Source organism: Vespa crabro, chromosome 10 (genome assembly GCF_910589235.1).
Source record: "Vespa crabro chromosome 10, iyVesCrab1.2, whole genome shotgun sequence".
In the NCBI taxonomy this organism is placed as follows: domain Eukaryota; kingdom Metazoa; phylum Arthropoda; class Insecta; order Hymenoptera; family Vespidae; genus Vespa; species Vespa crabro.
In genome coordinates this window covers 2,205,956-2,212,947 of record NC_060964.1, presented here as the reverse complement: position 1 = coordinate 2,212,947, position 6,992 = coordinate 2,205,956, and the positions used below count along the sequence as shown (strand labels likewise).

Below are 6,992 nucleotides of genomic sequence, written 5' to 3'. Positions count from 1 at the left end.
AGAGAGAGAGAGAGAGAGAGAGAGAGAGAGAGAGAGGTTAGTGTTATGTATTATTAAAACAAATTTGTTGATTGTAAAAGAAACAGAATGATTAGATCTTCCTATATATCGTTTAGACATACACTATTAGATCTCCCTCTCTACTATTACATCTCCACTATTACATCTCTCGTGAATTTCTTTCAAAGTCACTCAATTTTCGATTTAAATCCTGACAATTTTTCTATGTATCACTGTCCTATGATTATTAAAGAAACGTAAAGTAAATCGTTGTTGGTCTAAACGATCTAATAATAGCCTTATTACGATAATAAATAATAATAATTTTATCACGTAGAATGAATTTGATAGTTCGTAATTTTTACGAAATGAAAAAAAGAAAATAAAAATATCATAAACGAAAAATATAAAGTGTTCGTGTTTTGTCAATTTTGAGATCCATCGGTACGCTCCTTTTCGGGCGGCGATTACATCTTTATGGTTTTATAACGGCTCATGCACGAGGGATTTGTATTTGCGGTTCGATCGAATGAAGAAGAAAAGGAGATTCGCGTTTCCCGTGCGATCTCGTTTTTCATCCCCTTTGCATTTCTTCTTTATTGTTGCTTGGTAGTTTATATTTGTGTGAGAGCGCGCTTGTTTGTTTACATACATATGCACGTATGTACGTACGTACGAATTACATAGATACGTTCTATGTAGATAATTCGTGTGCTCTTGCAAAGCAAGTTCGCTTTATCATCACGAATACGAAACAACGAAGAAGAAGTCTTACGGCCCCCTCTCTTTGCCATGAGGGATTTCGTGTGTACACTTATTTCATGCTCGGCGAAACATCAAGATTCGAAAGAGGTGTTCCTCATTCTTTTCTCATTTTTTTTCTTCTCAATTTTTCTTATTGTTGTTTCCTTACTTTTCCTTTCCTTTCCTCCCTTTATTTTTTTTCTTTTTTTTTTTATTTCCTCCGTGGGAGCAACGTAGAAATATACGCGAATTCTCGTAAAAGCTTATAAGCGTCGACAATGGAGCGACGAAATTTTGTTCTATTATTTGATTTACTTGTGATAAAAAAGAAAGAAAGAAAGAAAGAAAAAAAAGATGCTTGCAAATCAAAGAGCTTTTCCTCGAAGCCTTCTCTCTCTCTCTCTGTCTTATATTTAATATGTATTTTCTATAAAGAAACGAATAGGATGGATACAACAAAATAAAGTAAAATTTAATTCTTTGCGTTGTTAAAGGTCACCATTGATATCTGACACTTCGTTTAATTGATAAAACAAATCAGTGAGAAATGTTATAATCGAAAAGATAACATATCAGACTATAGTATATATATTTTTAAATATAATAATAACAGAATGTATATTTTTATATGGCAAAGGTATATATATGTATATATATATATATATATATATATATATATATATATATATATATAAACAAAATAAAAAGAAAAAAGGAAACACTGCAAATCAAAAAATACAATTAAAAAATATTTTTCTTTTATTATAGCGATATAAAAAAATATAGCATCTAGTTAGAAAATATAACTAAACAAAAAGATTTTTATATGGCGAGGTATCAAAAGTAAAAAAGAAGAATAAAAAAATAAATAGAAAAGAAGATAGAAAAGGAAAGTTAAATCGGAGCTTTGATAGAGAACAAATTAGAAAAAAAATTAAAATACAATTAAAATTAAATTAAATTATAAAAAAGAATTAAAATAAAAAAGGAAAAGAAAATATAATTAAAGAAAATATAATTAAATGAGAAAATAAAATATTAATTTATATAGAAAATATATTACTATAATATACAATAGTAAGTATAAAGCTTTAAACAGATGAATCTGTCTCCCCATTTTTTTCTTTCTTTTTTTTTTTATCTTTCTCCTCTTCTGTGAACTTTTTAACGAGATATAAGTATTAGCAGGAGTGTAATAGAATAAAACCTTCCGTCTCTTTCTCTCTCTCTCTCTCTCTCTCTCTCTCTCTCTCTCTCTCTCTCTCTTTCTCTCTTTCTTTATCATATCGTTGATCCGTATGGGATGATCCAATGGTTGATCACATTTCAAAACGGTTCCTCCCGGTTTTTTTGTCATGCAATGCACTTGCAGTAACGGGAAACGAAAAGGGACAATATAGAAAGTAAGTACTCGACAGAGGAATGCATTTCTATATACAAAAGGCGCGTGCAGGTAGTATAGGTTGACGGTTGCTTAAGAGATGCCTCGCTGACGCTTTTCTCTCGTTAATGAATTCCTCTTTATGCGAACGAATAATTGGTACCTCGCATTATTCTCAATCAGCGCTACTGTCCTCGCTTACTGCGAAGAGACAAAGAGAAACAAAGACAGAGAGATAGGGAGAGAAGATAGAGTGAAAAAGAGAAAAAGAGAAAAAAAGAAAGAGAGAGAGATAGAGAGAGAGAGAGAGAGAAGATGCGCAGGAAAACCGCAGCAAAAAGTGCATCAGCATGGAGCTTTGCTGATTTACAAGGAGTCGCTGGGCGAGGAAGGGCATTAATATTCGTGACGGAATATTAAACCACGAGCGTCAATGGGCAAGCTTCAAAGGGATTTTACTGGGCATCGAGAGAGAAGCGAGAACCGAAGCGTGAGAGGAAGAGAAAGAGAAAGAGAGAGAGAGAGAGAGAGAGAGAGAGAGAGAGAGAGAGAGAGAGAGAGGGAAAAGACGGAGGGTGGTAAATAAGGGAGATAAAGATAGATGTTCCTATCAAGATTATGAGATTCTCGTTAAGTGTCACGTGTAAAGAGTTCTTTCATATATTGTATTATAATGCCTATGTATATATGTCGCTTATATACTCGTCTCTCGACGTTTATAAAATATCTTCGAGATAAAGGATGAAAGTTATATCGTAATTTTCTGACTTAACGCATGTAACTACGTAACTGGTTGGTTTTTTCATTTATTATTATTATTATTTTGACCAATAATCGACGTCGAAATTTTTTATTACTTTATATCAGAATGAAGAACGTAAGATCAATATATTAATTTTCTAATTAATTTAGTTGTCCATTTATTTAAACATTTTTTTCCAATTAAATAATAAAAAATTCTTCATCGTTATTCCATCTAATATAGATATTATAAATAATATAATCATATGCATACGTCTACATAGATGTACGTAAGAAAATTTCTAGTCTTATTATTGGTTTTATCGAAAACGAGAAAGCTTCGATCTGATAGTTATATACCTTTTATCGTAACAAACGAACGAACGAACGAAGACGAGATGATGAGAGTAAAGCAAAGTGAAGCAAAAGCAAAGGCAACGTCTTTGTGAGTCACATAGTCAACGAGGTACAACATCGTGCGATCGGCGTGAAACCGACTGAGGATAGAAGGTACTACGTAGGGAGGATGGAGACAAGATGGAAAATTGGTTGCTCACCGAAAACAGGATAACGGTGGTGTAGTCCTGTTACTAGAACACGAAGGATATGATGTGAGTGCGACGAGGATGGATAAACTTGAGACAGAAAACGAAGTTTAATGTGTATGAGAGAGATAGAGAGAGAGAGAAAGAGAGAGAGAGAGAGAAAGAGAGAGGAAGAGAGAGAAAGAGGGGAAGAGAGAAAAGCTGAAATTCTACGGCAAGCAATAGCATCGAGACATAATCGATTTGCAGTGAATTCATCCGTAATTCGGCTCGTGTTCAGTGTGACTAGAAAGACTCCCTTTCTCTCTCTCTCTCTCTCTCTCTCTATCTCTATCTCTATCTCTCTCTCTTTTGCAGGCAAGCACGCAACGTGACGGCAAAGGCGCCAGCGGAGCGAGAAATTACTCATCGTTCTGATTGAGGTTAATTAATTAGATAATTAAGTCTCTCCCCGCAGAACGAGCCAAGAGATCACGGAGCGAGCTACGATGCGAGAGAACGGATGTTCTCTATCTCTCTCTCTCTCTCTCTCTCTCTCTCTTCTTTCTAAAACATGACGATCTTTTATCTTCTAAGAAAAAGGGAAAAAGGGAAAAAAAATAAAAAGAAAAAATAAAAAGAAAAAAAAAGAAAAATAAAATCCTTACTCTCTTTATCTTATTAATTATCTTTCCAATAACGATCTTTCAATATATATATATAATACTTATGTCGGTATTATTTAACAGAGAGAGAGAGAGAGAGAGAGAGAGAGAGAGAGAGAGAGATCGTAGAAAATTCGATGAGATAGCGTATTTTCGAATATCTCTCTACTTATCTATCTGTACGGATTAAAATCAATTCGAGGTTTCAAATCGATAAAGGAACCCAAAGAAATATGGGATATTATTTAAGCATTGTACGGGAAAAATGCATCGAACTACGAGATAAGCGATTTTGGGTCAGAGATAAGGGAAACTACATATCGGCGATTTCCTTCTTCAATCACGGACGCTCGAGTTTACGAGCGGGACGAAAAAGGTTTTGGGATTACGGTGAAAGAGAAAAAGAGAGGAACAAAGAACAGAAAGAAAGAGAGAGAGAGAGAGAGAGAGAGGGAAAGAAAGAAAGAGAAAAGGATAGCAGTCGTTATTTTTCTGGAAGAAATCCTGAACGTATAGAATGGATCTGATTTTTGCTCGATAGACAAGGATATTCTCAATAATCCCTGTCCATCTCTCTTTTTCTCTTTCTCGTTCTCTCTCTATTTCTCTCTCTTTCTTTTTCTATCTGAAATACACAAAGCCCAACAATTTCACCCTACAAAACAACGCAACGTATCTCTCTCTCTCTCTCTCTCTCTCTCTCTCTCTCTCTCTCTGTCTCTCTATCTGTCTCTGTCCTCGCCTTTCCACCCTTCGATATGTAACTGACGTTTTTGACGCGTCAAGTGGTGGGTCTCTCCTTGCTCCTGTCTCCGTCCTCGCCATTCCAATGGGATGCGTTATCGGCTACTGTTTTACATAAACATTTCTCTTACCGAGGGTTGGTTGGCCATCAACGAAGAAGAATAAGTAAAGCCGGTCGTCGTTCTGTTTGAAAGTTGAATATATAGATATATATATATATATATATATATATATATATATATATATATGTGTGTATATCTATACCTTTACATACACCAACTGAGAAAGAGATATACATAACTATGAAAAGGAGGGAGAGAACATAGGACCGAGATTCCTCTAAGTGATCTCGAGTGTTTTCGCAGTTGATTCGTCGCGACTACACTTCGAATCCACTCCCTTTTCCTCAGTCCTAACACCGTCCCAACCCCTTCCCTTGCCCGGTCTCTCTTTCTCTTTCTTTTATAACGGGCAAAGCTTTTTAAGCTCGGTTTAATCCAAGCCTCAGGCCTCATTTTGCCTAACTTCCTATTTAGTTAACCTACCCCTGCTCCTTCCGAGCTGGGAACCGGCAAGTGGCTTCGTTTGAACCGATCGAATATACCTTTTCTCTCTCTCTCTCTATCTCTCTCTTTCTCTCTTTTTCTTAGTATCTCTTTCTAGCTTATATATCTATGGTTTGCCTTTCATGTGCTAATCCCCGTTTATTTAATCGAATGCTAATAATAAACGTCGACGAATCGTCGGAGCTCTTCTCGCGTGGAAAACTTCAGCCTGGATTAGCCTCCGAGCTCATTCGAAAGGACACACTAAAGGGGGATGATGGTGGACGAATATATATATATATATATGTATGTATGTATATATGTATATGTATATATATTCGACGAAGTATGCCACCTTGTTTGCCTAATGGCTCGTTTCAAGACTTTTAATATCTCCTCGACCGAGACTTTACACCCCACGTGTGTATCGCATTACTCGTTCGCTATGTCTCTCTTCTGTTTGTTCTAAAGCAAAGGGTCTCGCTTTTCTCCATTCGTGTTTTAAGTTTAAACGATTTTATGTTATATCGTAAAATATTATTAGAAGTACATGTAGAAATTTTCATTAAAAGAATTTATGTATATATCGATCCGATAAGATTTATATTTATCTATCGTTTTATTAAATATTAATTTATCCGTTAAATAAATAATTATTCGAATTATTATTCAATTTATTATTTATTCATTTAATAATGAATTTAAACGATGATATTTTAATTGTATATATATATATATATATATATATATATATATAAAACTACTAATTTATTTTGTTTTCATTTCTTCAACGATAATAATAAATTCACAAAGCAATGTCAAATTGTAAAATTATAAAGTTCACTAACTGATGAATTGACTAAGACAATTGGAATCTTCATAAATTATACGCGAATAAGTTTATGAGAATACGATAATAAAAAACAGTTGGAGTGTTTTTAATTTCGAATAATTCGCACGAGTACTTTGATTAATGGGCCGTGATGATAATAATAAGGTAATAATTTATAAATCCTAGAGCACATTACGTATCAGCAGCGATTTCACGTCGATGTTATCAACACGACGGCTTTCTTCTTATCATTCTCATTATCGATTCGACTCTTGTCCTGTCTCGACCTCTGTTATTGCGTTATGCGACGATCGATAATCGCAATATTAATTCGACTGACAAGAATTTTAAACGAGAAAGTTGATTTTTTAACCTTTTTAACCTTTAAAAAATGATACTAGTTCGCGAAAGCATTTTAACGTAAGCAAAATTTTTTATTCGATAAAACCTAATTCGAAAAAGTTTTAATGAAATATCATTTTATACGGGGGATATTATTCATTCGATATTATTTTATTATTTATTTATTAATAAAATTTTTATATTTATTTATTAATAAAAATCTATTTATAATTAAATAGATTCTTTAACAATTTATTTATCACAATGTATCATGTATGTATATACATACATATATACACACAGGAATACGAAATTGTAAAAATATCGAAATTATTTTTTTACAAAATATTATTATATTATATACTATATATGTATATATTATATAATTATATATTTATTATATATATATATTTATATATATATATATATATATTATATATATTTATTATAAATTATATATTATATATTATATAT

At 33.0% G+C, this 6,992-nt stretch overlaps 1 protein-coding gene across 2 annotated transcripts in view; it reads left to right on the top strand.

Moving 5' to 3' along the window:
- LOC124427347 overlaps positions 1–6,992 on the top strand; it is a 69,435-nt gene that overhangs the window by 60,587 nt on the left and 1,856 nt on the right. The window lies entirely within an intron of this gene.